Raw genomic sequence first — 14455 nt, forward strand, 5'->3', positions numbered from 1 at the left:
TTTCGATTCGATTCAAGTCCATTCGATTCGATTATTTTCTATTCAATTTGAATCGATTACATTCGATCCTTTTCGATTCAATTCGATTCTTTTCTATTTGATTCGATTATTTTCATTTCGATTCTATTCTATTCGATTCGATTCCTTTATTTTCGATTCAATTTGATTCGATGCTTTTCGATTTGTTTCGAGTCCACTCGATTCCATTATTTTTGATTCAATTCGATTTGATAAGATTCGATTATTTCGATTCGATTCGATTATTTTTTATTCGATTTGATTTGATTCGATTCGATTATTTTCGATTCGATTCGAATCATTTCAATTATTTTCGATTTGATTCTATTCAATTCGATTCTATTTTTTTCGATTCGATTTGATTCGATTATTTTCAATTCGATTTAATTCGTTTCCTTTCCATTTATTTCAATTCGATTCGATTTTATTTTTTTCGATTCGATTCATTTATTTTCTATTCGATTCGATTCAATTCTTTAATTCAACTCAATTCTTTTCGAATCGATTCGATTCTTTTTGATTTGATATTTTTCGATTCGATTCAATTATTTTCAATTAGATTCATTTCGATTCGATTCAATTATTTTCTATTCGATTTGATTTTTATTTATTCGATTCGATTCCATTTGATTCGATTATTTTCGATTCTATTATTTTCGATTCGATTCTATTCGATTCGATTCCATTATATTTTATTCAATTTGATTCGCGTCTTTTCGATTCGATTTCAGTCCATTAGATTTGATTATATTCTATTCAATTCGATTCAACTAGATTCTATTATTTTCGATTTGATTCTTTTCGATTCGATTCAATTCTTTTCGATTCGATTCGATTATTTTTTATTCGATTTGATTATTTTCAATTAGATTTGTTTCGATTCGCTTCGATTCAATTATTTTTGATTCGATTCGATTCGATTATTATTTATTTGATTCGATTCAATTTGATTCGATTATTTTATATTCGATTTGATTCGATTGGATTTTCGGTTCAATTCGAGTCGATTCGTTTAATTTCGATTCGATTTTAGTCGATTCGATTACTTTTGATTTGATTCGATTCGATTCTTTTCGATTCGATTTGATCAATTCTATTATTTTTGTTTCAATTTCATTCGATTCAATTCGATTATTTTCGTTTCGATTCGATTCGATTATTTTGGATTTGATTTGATTCATTTCGATTTGATTATTTTCGATTTGATTTGATTTGTTTTTTTTCGATTCAATTCATTTGTTTTCGATTCGATTCAAATCGATACGATTCGATTCTTTTCGAATCATTTGATTCTATTCAATTCGATTCTTTTGGAATCGATTTGATTCTTTTTGATTCGATTATTTCCGATTCGATTCAAGTAATTTTGATTCGATTCAATTATTTTCTATTAGATTCGTTTCGATTCTATTATTTTCTATTCGATTCTATTTGATTATTATTTATTCAATTTTAATTGATTTGATTCGATTATTTTCGATTCAATTCATTTTGATTCATTTATTTTCGATTCGATTCGTTTCGATGTGATTCGATTCGATTATTTTCTATTCAATTCGTTTCGGTTCGATTCGATTATTTTTTATTCAATTCATTTCGATTCTTTTCGATTTTTTTTGATTTGATTCTGTTCGATTCTTTTCGATAGACACTTTTCGATTCCATTCATTTTGATTCGTTTCGATTCAATTCGATTCGATCCTTTTCAATTCGATTCTTTTTGATTCGATTCAATTCTTTTCGATTCAATTCGATATTTTTCTATTCGATTCTTTTCGTTTCAATTCGATTCTTTTCGATTCGATTTGATACTTTTCGATTCGATTTGATTATTTTCATTCGATTCGATTCAATTCGAATCTATTTGATTCAATTCTTTTCGATTCGATTATTTTCAATTCGATTTGATTCGATTCTTTTCGATTTGATTCTTTTCGATTCAATTCAATTCGATTCTTTTCAATTCTATTTGATTTGATTCATTTCTTTTCGATTCGATTGGATTTGATTCTTTTTGATACGATTCGATTTTTTCAATTCGATTCTTATTTATTTGATTTGTATCAATTCTTTTCGAATCGATTTGATTCGATTCTTTTCAATTCGATTCGATTCTTTTCGACTTGATTCAATTCGATTCGATCTTTTCCGATTCAATTCTATTCTTTTCCATTCGATTCTATTCAATTCGATTCTTCTCGATTCGATTTGATTCAGTTAGATTATTTTCGATTCGATTCGATTCTTTACGATTCTTTTCGATTCAATTTCGATTCGATTCTTTTCTATTCGATTTGAGGATTTTCGATTCGATTCAATTCTATTCGATTCATTTTTTTTGAATTGATTCGATTCTTTTCGATCAACTCTTCGATTCCATTTATTTGGATTCGATTTGTTTCGATTCGATTCGATTCGATTCCTTTCAATTTGATTCTTTCGATTCGTCAATTCGATTCTTTTCTATTCGATTCTTTTCTATTCAATTCGATTCTTTTCGATTCAATACTTTTTGATTAGATTAGATTCTTTTCGATTCGATTTGATTCGATTTTTTCAACTCGATTCGATTCTTTTCGATTCGATTCGAGTCTTTTCGGTTCGAACCGATTCTTTTCTATTCAATTTGTTTCGATTCATTCCTTTTAGGTTCAATTCGATCCTTTTCGATATGATTTCATTGTTTTCTATTCGATACAATTCGATTTGATCCTTTTCGATTCGATTCGATTATTTTCAATTCGATTTGATTCTTATATTCGATTCAATTCGATCTTTTTCGATTCGTTTCTATTCTCTTCGATTCGATTCGATTTTTTCGTTTTGATTCAATAGTTTTCTATTCGTTTCTTTTCTATTAGATTCGATTCGATTCTTTTTGATTCGATTCGATTCGATTCGAATCTTTCTATTCAAGTCTTTTTTATTTGAATTCCCTTCTTTTCGAATCGATTCGATTCAAATCTTTTCGTTTCGATCGATTCGATTCTTTTTGATTCATATCGAATCGATTCGATTATTTTCACTTCCATTCAATTCACTTCTTTTGATTCAGTGCGATTCGATTCGATTTTTTTCGATTCGGTTTGATTCGATTCTTTTCTATTCGAGTCTTTTCGATTCGAATTTCTTTCTTTTTGAATCGATTTGATTTGATTCTTTTTGATTTGATTCGATTCGATTCGATTCGGTTTTTTTCGAATCGATTCGATTCTTTAGATTCAACTCTTCGATTCGATTATTTTGGATTTGATTCTTTTGATTCGATTCTTTTCGATTCGATCCTTTTCGATTCAATTATATTCTTTTTGATTCAATTCGATTCGAATCTTTTCGATTTGATTTGATTCTTTTTGATTCGATTTGATTCTTTTCTATTCTTTTCAATTTGATTCGATTCGATTATTTTCGGTTCGATTAGATTCCATTCGATTCGTTTTTTAAAATTTTTTATTTATTTATGATAGTCACAGAGAGAGAGAGAGAGAGAGGCAGAGACATAGGCAGAGGGAGAAGCAGGCTCCATGCCGGGAGCCTGACGTGGGATTCGATCCCGGGTCTCCAGGATCGTGCCCTGGTCCAAAGGCAGGCGCTAAACCGTTGCACCACCCAGGGATCCCTCGATTCGTTTTTTCGAAAGGATTCGATTCTTTTCGATTCCACTCCTTTCGATTCGATTCATTTGGATTCGATTGTTTTTGATACGATTAGATTCTATTCTTTTCGATTTGATTCGATTTGATTCTTTTTGATTCGTTTCTTTTCAATTGTATTCGAATCTTTTCGATTCAATTAGATTCTTTTCGATTCAATTCGATTCGATTCAAAACTCTTCAATTCAATTCTTTTCGATTCGATTCGATTGTTTTTTATTTGATTCAATTCAATTTATTGATTCGATTTGATTCTTTTTGATTCCTTTTGATGTTTTTCTATTCGATTCTTTTTAATTTGACTTGTTTCGATTATTTTCCATTCGATTCTTTTCAATTCGATTCGATTCTTTTTGATTCGTATCGAATCGATTTGATCCTTTTCTTTTTTAAAATATTTTATTTATTTATTAGAGACAGAGAGAGAGGCAGAGACACAGGCAGCGGGAGAAGCAGGCTCCATGCAGGGACCCCAATGTGGGACTCGATCCCAGGTCACCAGGATTCTGCTGTGGGCCAAAGGCAGTGCTAAACCGCTGAGCCACCCGGGCTGCCTGATTCCATCCTTTTCGATTCGATTCGATTCGATTTTTTTTCGATTGGATATGATTTTTTTCGTTTCGATATGATAGTTTTTGATTCGTTTCTTTTCGATTCTATTCGATTCGATTCTTTTTGTTTCGATTCAATTTGATTCGAATCTTTCGATTCGAGTCTTTTCGATTCGAATTCCATTCTTTTAGAATTGATTCGATTTGATTATTTTCGATTCAATTCGATTCGATTCTTTTCACTTCCGTTCAATTTGATTCTTTTGATTCGGTGCGATTTGATTCGATTTTTTCGATTCGATTTGAATCGATTTGATTCTTTTCGATTCGATTTGATTCAATTCTTTTCGATTCGAATCGATTCTTTTCTATTCGATTCGATTCGATTTTTTTGAATCGATTTGATTCGATTCGATTCTTTTTGTTTCGATTCAATTCCTTTCAATTCGATTCAATTCTTTTCGATTCTTTAAAATTCGATTCGATTCGGTTTTTTTCGAATCAATTCGATTGTTTTCGATTGACTCTTTTAGATTAGATTCATTTGGATTCGATTTGTTTTGATTCGATTCGATTTGTTTCGATTCCTTTCGATTCAATTCTTTTCCATTTGATTCGATTCTTTTCAAATCTATTCGATCCTTTTCTATTCGATTCTTTTCGGTTCGATTCCATTCTTTTCGATTCAATTCGATTCTTTTCAGTTCAATTCGATTTTTTTATTCAATTCGATTCTTTGCGATTCGATTCGAGTCGATTTTTTCGATTCGATTTTTTTCGATTCGATTCGATTCGATTCATTTCGATTTGACTCTTTTCGATTCGTTTCGATTCTTTTACATTTGATTCGATATTTTCGATTCACTTCGATTTTTTTATTAGATTTTTACGATTCTTTTCAATTCGATTCAATTCGATTCTTTTCGATGTGATTTGATTCTTTGCTATTCGATACGATTCAATTCAATCCTTTTCGATTCGATTCGATTCTTTTCAATTTGATTCGATTTTTTTGTTTCGAGTTTTTGATTCGTTTCTTTCTGATTCAATTCAATTTGAATCTTACGATTTGAGTCTTTTCGATTCGAATTCCTTTCTTTTCCAAACGATTCATTCAATTTGATTCTTTTCGATTTGATTGGATTCTTTTCTTTTCGATTTGATTCGATTCGATTGGATTTTTTTGATGCGATTCGATTCTATTCAATTTTTTCGATTTGATTCGATAGTTTTTAAGTTTCTTTTCTATTTGAATCAATTCGATTCGAATCTTTTGATTCGATTATTTTCGATTCGATTTGATTCTGTTCGATTCAATTCAATTCGATTCTTTTTGATTCGATTCGATTCTTTACACTTCAATTCGATTCAATTCTTTTGATTCTGTGCTATTCGATTCAATTTTTTCGAATCGATTCAATTCGATTCTTTTCGATTCGAATTCCTTTCTTTTCGAATAGATTTGATTCGATTCGTTTTGATTCTTTTCTATTCAATTCAATACGATCTTTTCAATTTGATTCAATTCGATTCGATTCTTTTAGATTAGATTCGATTCATTTTTTTCAATTCGATTCGATACTTTTCGATTTGATTCGATTCCATTCTTTTTGATTCGGTTCAATTATTTTCGATTCAGTTTGATTTGAATCTATTCGATTAGATTCCTTTGAATTCGATTCTTTTCTATTTGATTCGATTCAGTTCTTTTCAATTCAATTGGATTCTTTTCTTTTCAGTTCAATTCGATTTTTGTGATTTGATTCGATTCTTTTTCATTCAAGTTGTTTTGCTTCTTTTCTATTGGATTTGATTCGATTCGATTCTTTTCGATTTGATTGGATTCGATTTTTTTCGATTTGAATCTATTCGATTCGATTCTTTTCGATTTGATTTGATTTGATACTTTTCGATTCGATTCGATTCTTTTTTATTTGATTGGCTTCAATTATTTTCGATTCGATTCGATTCTTTTTGATTCATTTCGAATCGATTCAATCCTTTTCGATTCGCTTTGATTCGATTTTTTTCGATTCGATACGATTTTTTTGTTTCGATATGATAGTTTTCGATTCGATTCTTTTTGTTTCGATTCGATTTGATTCGAATCTTTCGATTCGAGTCTTTTCGATACAAATTCCTTTCTTTTAGAATCGATTCGATTCGATTCTTTTCGATTCGATTCTTTTCACTTCCATTTGATTTGATTCTTTTGATTCGGTGCGTTTAGATTCTATTTTTTTCTATTCGATTCGATTCTTTTTGATTTGATTCGATTCAGTTCTTTTTGATTCGATTCGATTTGATTCTTTTCGATTTGATTCGATTCTTTATGATTCAATTCGATTCGATTCTTTTCCTTTCAATTTGATTTGATTCAATTCTTTTCGAATCGATTCTTTTCTATTCGATTCTTTTCACTTCCATTCGATTCGATTCTTTTGATTTGGTGCGACTCGATTTGATTCTTTTTATTCGATTCGATTCTTTTCGATTCGAGTCTTTTTGATTCGAATTCCTTTCTTTTCGAATCGATTTGATTCAATTCGATTCTTTTTGATTCCATTTGAATCGATTTTTTCGATTTGATTCTTTTAGATTCGATTCAATTCGATTTTTTTCTATTCGATTCGATTCGATTCTTTTTGATTCGATTCTATTCTTTTCGATTCGATTCAATTTGATTTGAATCTATTCGATTAGATTCTTTTCAGTTCGATTCGATTCGGTTCTTTTTGATTCGATTCGATTCTTTTCGATTCGATTCTATTCTTTTCAGTTCAATTCGATTTTTTTATTCAATTCGATTCTTTTGATTCGATTCGATTCTTTTCGAATCGATTCGATTCGATTCTTTTCCATTCAGAACTTTTCGATTCGATTCGATTCTTTTACATTCTATTTGATATTTTCGGTTTGATTCGATTCTTTTTATTAGATTTTTTCGATTCTTTTCGATTCGATGCTTTTCGATTTGATTTGATTCTTTTCTATTTGATACGATTCGATTTGATCCTTTTCGATTCGATACTTTTCGATTCGATTCAATTTTTTTCGTTTCGATTCCATAGTTTTTGATTCATTTCTTTTTGATTCGATTCAATCCGAATCTAATGATTCGAGTCTTTTCTATTCGAATTCCTTTCTTTTCCAAATGATTCGTTTCTTTTCTATTCAACTCTTTTCAATTCAATTCATTTGGATTCGTTTCTTTTCGATTCTATTCAATTTGAATCTTTTCGATTCGATTCTTTTCGATTCGACTCTATTCGATTCGATTCATTTGGATTCATTTCTTTTTGATTCAATTCGACTCGATTATTTTCGATTCGATTCGATTATTTTCGATTCGATTCATTTCGATTTGTTTATTTTCAATTGGATTCATTTCGATTCGATTCGATTCAATTATTTTCGATTAAATTCGTTTCGATTCGAATCGATTTGATTATTTTTTATTCGATTCGTTTCGATCCATTTCAATTAGATTATTTTTTATTCAAATCGATTATTTTCGATTTGATTCGATTCGATTATTTTCATTTCGATTCGTTTCGATTCGATTACTTTTCGATTCGATTCATTTTGATTCAATAAGATTCAATTATTTTCGATTCAATTCGTTTCAATTCAATTCGATTCGATTATTTTTGGTTCACTTAATTTCAATTCGAATATTTTTGATTCAAATCTTTTCGATTCGATTATATTATTTTCGATTCAATTCAATTCCATTCAATTATTTTTGATTTGAATCGATTCGATTCATTTCGTTTCGATTCAATTATTTTCTATTTGATTCGATTCCATTCAATTACTTCTGATTCGATTTGTTTATAGTCGATTTGTTTCGATTATTTTCGGTTCTATTCATTTTGATTAGATTTGATTTGTTTATTTTCTATTCAATTCGTTTTGATTCGTTTATTTTTGATTCGATTTGATTCGATTCGATTATTTTCTATTCGATTCATTTCAATTCGATTATTTTTTATTCGAATCATTTCGATTCGTATTGATTCGATTATTTTCGAGTCGATTAGATTCGATTATTTTTGGTTCTATTCGTTTCGATTGGATTCGATTAGATTATTTTCGATTCAATTCATTTCGATTCGTTTATTTTCGATTCGATTCATTTCAATGTGATTCGATTCGATTATTTTCTATTCAATTCGTTTCGATTCAATTCGATTATTTTTTATTCCATTTATTTCGATTCGATTCTTTTCGATTCAATTCGATTTTTTTGATTTGATTCTGTTCGATTTGATTTGATTCTTTTCAATTGACCCTTTTCGATTCCATTCGTTTCGATTCGTTTCAATTCAATTTGATTCGATCCTTTTCAATTCGATTCTTTTCGGTTCAATTCGATTCTTTTCGATTCGATTGGATACTTTTCGATTCGATTCGATTCTTTTCATTCGATTCGATTCAATTTGAATCTATTCAATTCAATTCTTTGCGATTCGATTATTTTCAATTCGATTTGATTCGTTTCTTTTCGATTTGATTCTTTTTGATTCAATTTGATTCGATTCTTTTCTATTCGATTTGATTCGATTCGATTCTTTTCGATTCGAATGGATTTGATTCTTTCGATATGATTCAATTTTTTTCGATTCGATTCTTCTTTATTTGATTTGTATCGATTCTTGTCGAATAGATTTGATTCGATTCTTTTCGATTCAATTCTTTTCGATTCGATTCAATTCAATTCGATCTTTTCCGATTCAATTCTATTCTTTTCGATTCGATTCTATTCGATTCTATTCGATTCGATTTGAGAGAGTTCAATTACTTTCTATTCGATTCGATTCTTTATGATTATTTTCGAATCAATTTCGATTCAATTCTTTTCGATTCGATTTGATTCGATTCACTTATTTTCGATTCAATTCTATTCAATTCATTTTTTCGAATCGATTCAATTCGTTTCGATCAACTCTTTTTGATTTGATTCCTTTGGATTTGATTCGTTTCGATTCGATTCGATTCAATTCCTTTCGATTAGATTATTTTCGATTCAATTCTTTTCGATTCATCGATTCGATTCTTTTCTATTCGATTCTTTTCTATTCGATTCGATTCTTTTCGATTTGATTCTATTCGATTCAATTTTTCAGCTAGATTTGATTCTTTTCTATTCGATTTGATTCTTTTCGATTCAATTCATTTCGATTCATCGATTCAATTTTTTTGTATTCGATTCGATTCTTTTCAATTTGATTCTTTTCTTTTCACTTCGATTCGATTCTTTTCAATTCGATTCAATTCAATTCTTTTTGATTCCTTTCTATTCGATTTGATTCTTTTAGATTCGATTCGAATCAATTCGGGCTTTTCACTTCCACTCAATTCGATTCTTTTGATGCGGTGTGTTTCGATTCGATTTTTTCGTTTTGATTCGATTCGATTCTTTTCAATTCGATTCTTTTCGATTCGAATTTCTTTCTTTTCGGATCAATTTGATTTACTTATTTTTGATTCGATTCTTTTTGATTTATTTTGATTCGATTATATTTGATTCAATTCGATTCATTTTGATTCGATTCGATTAATTTATATTCAATTCGATTAGATTCGATATTTTCGATTCGATTATTTTTTATTTGATTCGTTTGATTCGATTCAATTATTTTCGTTTCAATTCGATTCGATTATTTTCTATTCAATTTGTTTCTACTCGATTATTTTCGATTCGATTTATTTTGATTCGAGTCGAGGTGAAACGAATCGAATAAGGTCGAATGGAAAAGAATCGAAAAGAATCAAGTTGAATTGAATCGAAAAGAATCAAATCGAAAGGAATGGAATCGAAATGAAAAGAATGAATCGAATCGAAAATAATCGAATCGAATCGAATCGAAAAGAATCGTAACGAATCGAATTGAATCGAATTGAGTCGAATAGAAAAGAATCGAATCGAATAAAATCGATAAGAATCGAATCAAATCAAATCGAATTAAAAAGAATCGAATCGAATTGAAAAGAATCGAATCGAAAATAATTGAATTGAAACGAAAAGAATCGAATCGAATTCAAAAGAACCGAATCGAATCGTATCGAAAGGAATTAAATCAAATAGAATTGAAAAGAATCGAATCAAATAAAATCATATCGAAAAGAATGGAATTGAATCGAATCGAAAAAAATCGAATAGAATCGAAAGGAAGTGAATCAAATCGAATCAAAAAGAATCGATTCGAATAAAAATGAAATGAAAAGAATCACATTGAATCAAATAAAAAAGAATCGAAAGAATCGAATCGAATCGAAAAGAATGGAATCGAATTGAAAAGAATCGAATAGAAACGAAAAGAATTGAATCGAATCGAAAGAATTGAAAACAATTGAATCGAATCGAAAAGAAAGGAATTGAAAGAATCGAATCGAAACGAAAAGAATCGAATTGAATCGAAAAGAATTGAATCAAATTTAATGGAATCGAAAGATTCGAATTGAATCGAATCAAAAAAATCGACTCGAAAGGAATTGAAATGAATCAAATCAGTTCAAATGGAAAAGAATCTAATCGAATCAAAAAGAATCGAGTGGAATCGAATTGAAAAGAATCGAATTGAATCGAAAAGCATCGAATCGAAAAGAATGGAATCAAAATGAAAATGAATCGAATCGAAAAGAATCATAATGAATCGAATCGAATTGAATTGAATAGAAAAGAATCGAATCGAATAAAATCCATAAGAATTGAATCAAATCGAATCGAATTGAAAAGACTCTAATCGAATCAAATTGAAAAGGATCGAATCGAATCGAAAAGAATCGATTTGAAATGAAAAGAATCGAAAAGAATCTAATCAAAAAGAATCGAATCGAATTGTATCAAAAAGATTTAAATCAAAAAGAACTGAAAAGAATCAAATTGAATAAAATCGAATCGAAAAGAATGGAATTGAATCGAATCGAAAAAAATCGAATAGAATCTAATAGAATCCAAAAGAAGCGACTTGAATTTAATCGAAAAGAATTGATTCGAATCAAAGTGAAAAGAATCATATTGAATCAAATAGAAAAGAATCGAAAAGAATCGAATCGAAAAGAATCAAATCAAATAGAATTGAAAAGAATCGAATTGAATTAAATCGAATCAAAAAGAATGGAATTGAATCAAATAAAAAATCGAATAGAATCGAAAAGAAGCGAATCAAATTGAATCGAAAAGAATCGATTCAAATCGAAATGAAAAGAATCATAATGAATCAAATCGAGAAGAATAAAAAATTGAATCGAATCGAAAAGAATGGAATCAAATAGAAAAGAATCGAATAGAAACGAAAAGAATCGAATCGAATAGAAAATTATCGAATGGAAACAAAAGAATCGAATCAAATTGAATCAAAAAAATAGAATAGAATCGATTCGAATCGAAAAGAATCGAATCGAAGAAAATCAAATAGAATGGAATAGAATAAAAAAGAATCGAATCGAATAGAAAAGAATCGAATCGATTCGAATTGAAGAGTTGAATCGAATTGAAAAGAATCTAATTGAATCAAATCAAAAAGAATCATATCAAATAGAATCAAAAAGAATCAAATAGAATCGAAAGAATTGAAAACAATCGAATCGAATCAAGTCGAAAAGAATCGAATCGAATTGAATTGAAAAGAATCGAATTGAAAAGAATCAAATCGAAACGAAAAGAATCGAATCGAATCGAAAAGAATCGAATCGATTCGAATCAAATCGAATAAATAAGAATCAAATCGAATAAAATCGAAAAGAATCGAAATGAATCAAATCGAAAAGAATCGAATCAAATCGAAAAGAATCGATTCAAATCGAAATGAAATGAATCGTATCGAATGGAATAAAAAAGAACCAAATTGAATCAGAGAAAAGAATCGAAGAGAAAAGAAATGAATTGAAAAGAATCAAATTGAAAGGAATCGAATCGAGAAGAATCGAATCGATTCAAATCAAATCGAATCAAAAAGAATGAAATCGAACCGAATCGAAAAGAATCAAATTGAATAGAAAAGAATTGAATCGAAAAGATTCGACTAATCGAATCAGATCGAATGGAAAAGAATCGAATCGAATTGGAAACAATCAAACCAAATAGAACGGAATCGAAAAAAATCAAATAGAATCAAATCGAATCGAATCAAAAAGAATCGAATCAAATAAAAAGAATCGAATTGTATGGAATAGAAAAGAATCAAATCGTATCGAATCGAAAAGAATCCAATCGTATCGAATCGAATCGAAAAGAATTGAATAGAATAGAAAAGAATCGATCGAATAGATTAGAAAACAATCGAATCGAATCGAATAGAAAAGAATCATATGAAAAAGAATCGAATCAAAAAAAATCGAATCGATTCAAAAAGAATCGAATCGAATGGAAAAAATCGAATAGAAATAAATCGATCGAAATGAAAAGAATCGAATTGAAAAGAATCGAATCGAAACAAAAGATTCGAATCAAAACGAATCGAATCAAAAAGAATCGAATCAAAACAAAAAGAATCGTACCGAATCGAATCGAAAAGAATCGAATCGAACCTTATAGAAAAGAATCGAATCAAATCAAAAAGAATCGAATCGAATAGATTAGAATTAAAAAGAATCGAATCGAATTGAATGGAAGGGAAAAGAATCAAATCGAATCAAAAAGAATAGAATCTAATGGAATTGAAAAGAATCCAATCGAATAGAATCGAATTGAATAGAAAAGAATCGAATCGAATTGAAAAGAAACGAATCGAATCGAATCGAATCGAAAAGAATCAAATTGAATCGAAGCGAAAAAATCGAATTGAACTGAATACAAAGGAATGGAATCGTATCGAATCGAATCAAAAAGAATCTAATCGTATCAAATCGAATTGAAAAGAATCGAATCAGATTTAATTGACTCGAAAAGAATCGAATCGAAACGAAAAGAATGGAATTGAAAAGAATCGAAACGAATCGAATCAGATCGAATGGAAAAGAATCGAATTGAAACGAATCGAAAATCAAATCGAATAGAATTGAATTGAATCGAAAAGAATCGAATCGAATCGAAAAGAATGGAATAGAAAAACATCAATTAGAATCTAATCGATTCAAAAAGAATCAAAAAGATTCAAATTGAAAAGAATCGAATCGAATCGAATTTAAAAGAATCGTAACGAATCGAATTAAAAAGAATCGAATTGAATAGAAAAGAATCGATTCGAATAGCATAGAATAAAAGAATCGAATCGATCAAATTGAAAAGAATCAAATTGAATTGAAAAGAATCGAATTGGAAAGAATCGAATCGAAACGAAAACAATCGAATCAAATCGAATCTAAAAGAATCAAATTGAATCGAATCGAAAAGAATCGAATTGAAAAGAATCGAATCTCAACAAAAAGAATCGAATTGAATCGAATCGAAAAGAATCAAATCAAATAGAATCGAAAAGAATCGAAAAGAAAAGAATCAAATTGAAACGAAAAGAATTGAATCGAAAAGAATCGAATTGAAACGAAAACAATCAAATTGAATCGAATCGAAAAGAATCGAATTGAAAAGAATCGAATCTCAACAAAAAGAATCGAATTGAATCGAATCGAAAAGAATCAAATCAAATAGAATAGAAAAGAATCGAATCGAAAAGAATCGAATTGAAACGAAAAGAATTGAATCGAAAAGAATCAAATGGGAACAAAAGAATCGAATCGAATTGAATCAAATTGAAACAAAAGAATCGAATCGAATTGAATCAAATCAAAAAGAATCGAGTCGAAACAAATTGAAAAGAATCGAATCGAAACGAATCGAACAGAATCAAATAAAATAGAATCGAAAAGAATCGAATCGAATGAAATCGAAAAAAATCGAATAGAATCTAATAGAATCGAAAAGAATCAATTCAAATCGAAATGAAATGAATCATATCGAATCGAATCAAAAAGAATCAAATCGAATTGAATCGAAAGAATTGAATCGAATCAAAAACAATCGAATCGAATCGAATCCAAAAGAATCAAATTGAATGGAATTGAATCGAAAAGAATCTGATCGAATCGAAAAGAATCGAATCAAATTTAATGGAATCAAAAAGAATCAAATCGAATCGAATCGAATTGAATCGAAAAGAATCGAATGAAAAAAGAATCTAAATGAATCAAATAGAAAATAATCGAATCTAAATGAATCGAATCGAAAATACTTGAATCGAATCGAATCGAAACGAATCGAATTGAAAATAATCGAATCGAATCGAATTG

This window comes from Canis lupus, chromosome 19 (assembly GCF_003254725.2).
Source record: "Canis lupus dingo isolate Sandy chromosome 19, ASM325472v2, whole genome shotgun sequence".
NCBI classification, from domain to species: domain Eukaryota; kingdom Metazoa; phylum Chordata; class Mammalia; order Carnivora; family Canidae; genus Canis; species Canis lupus.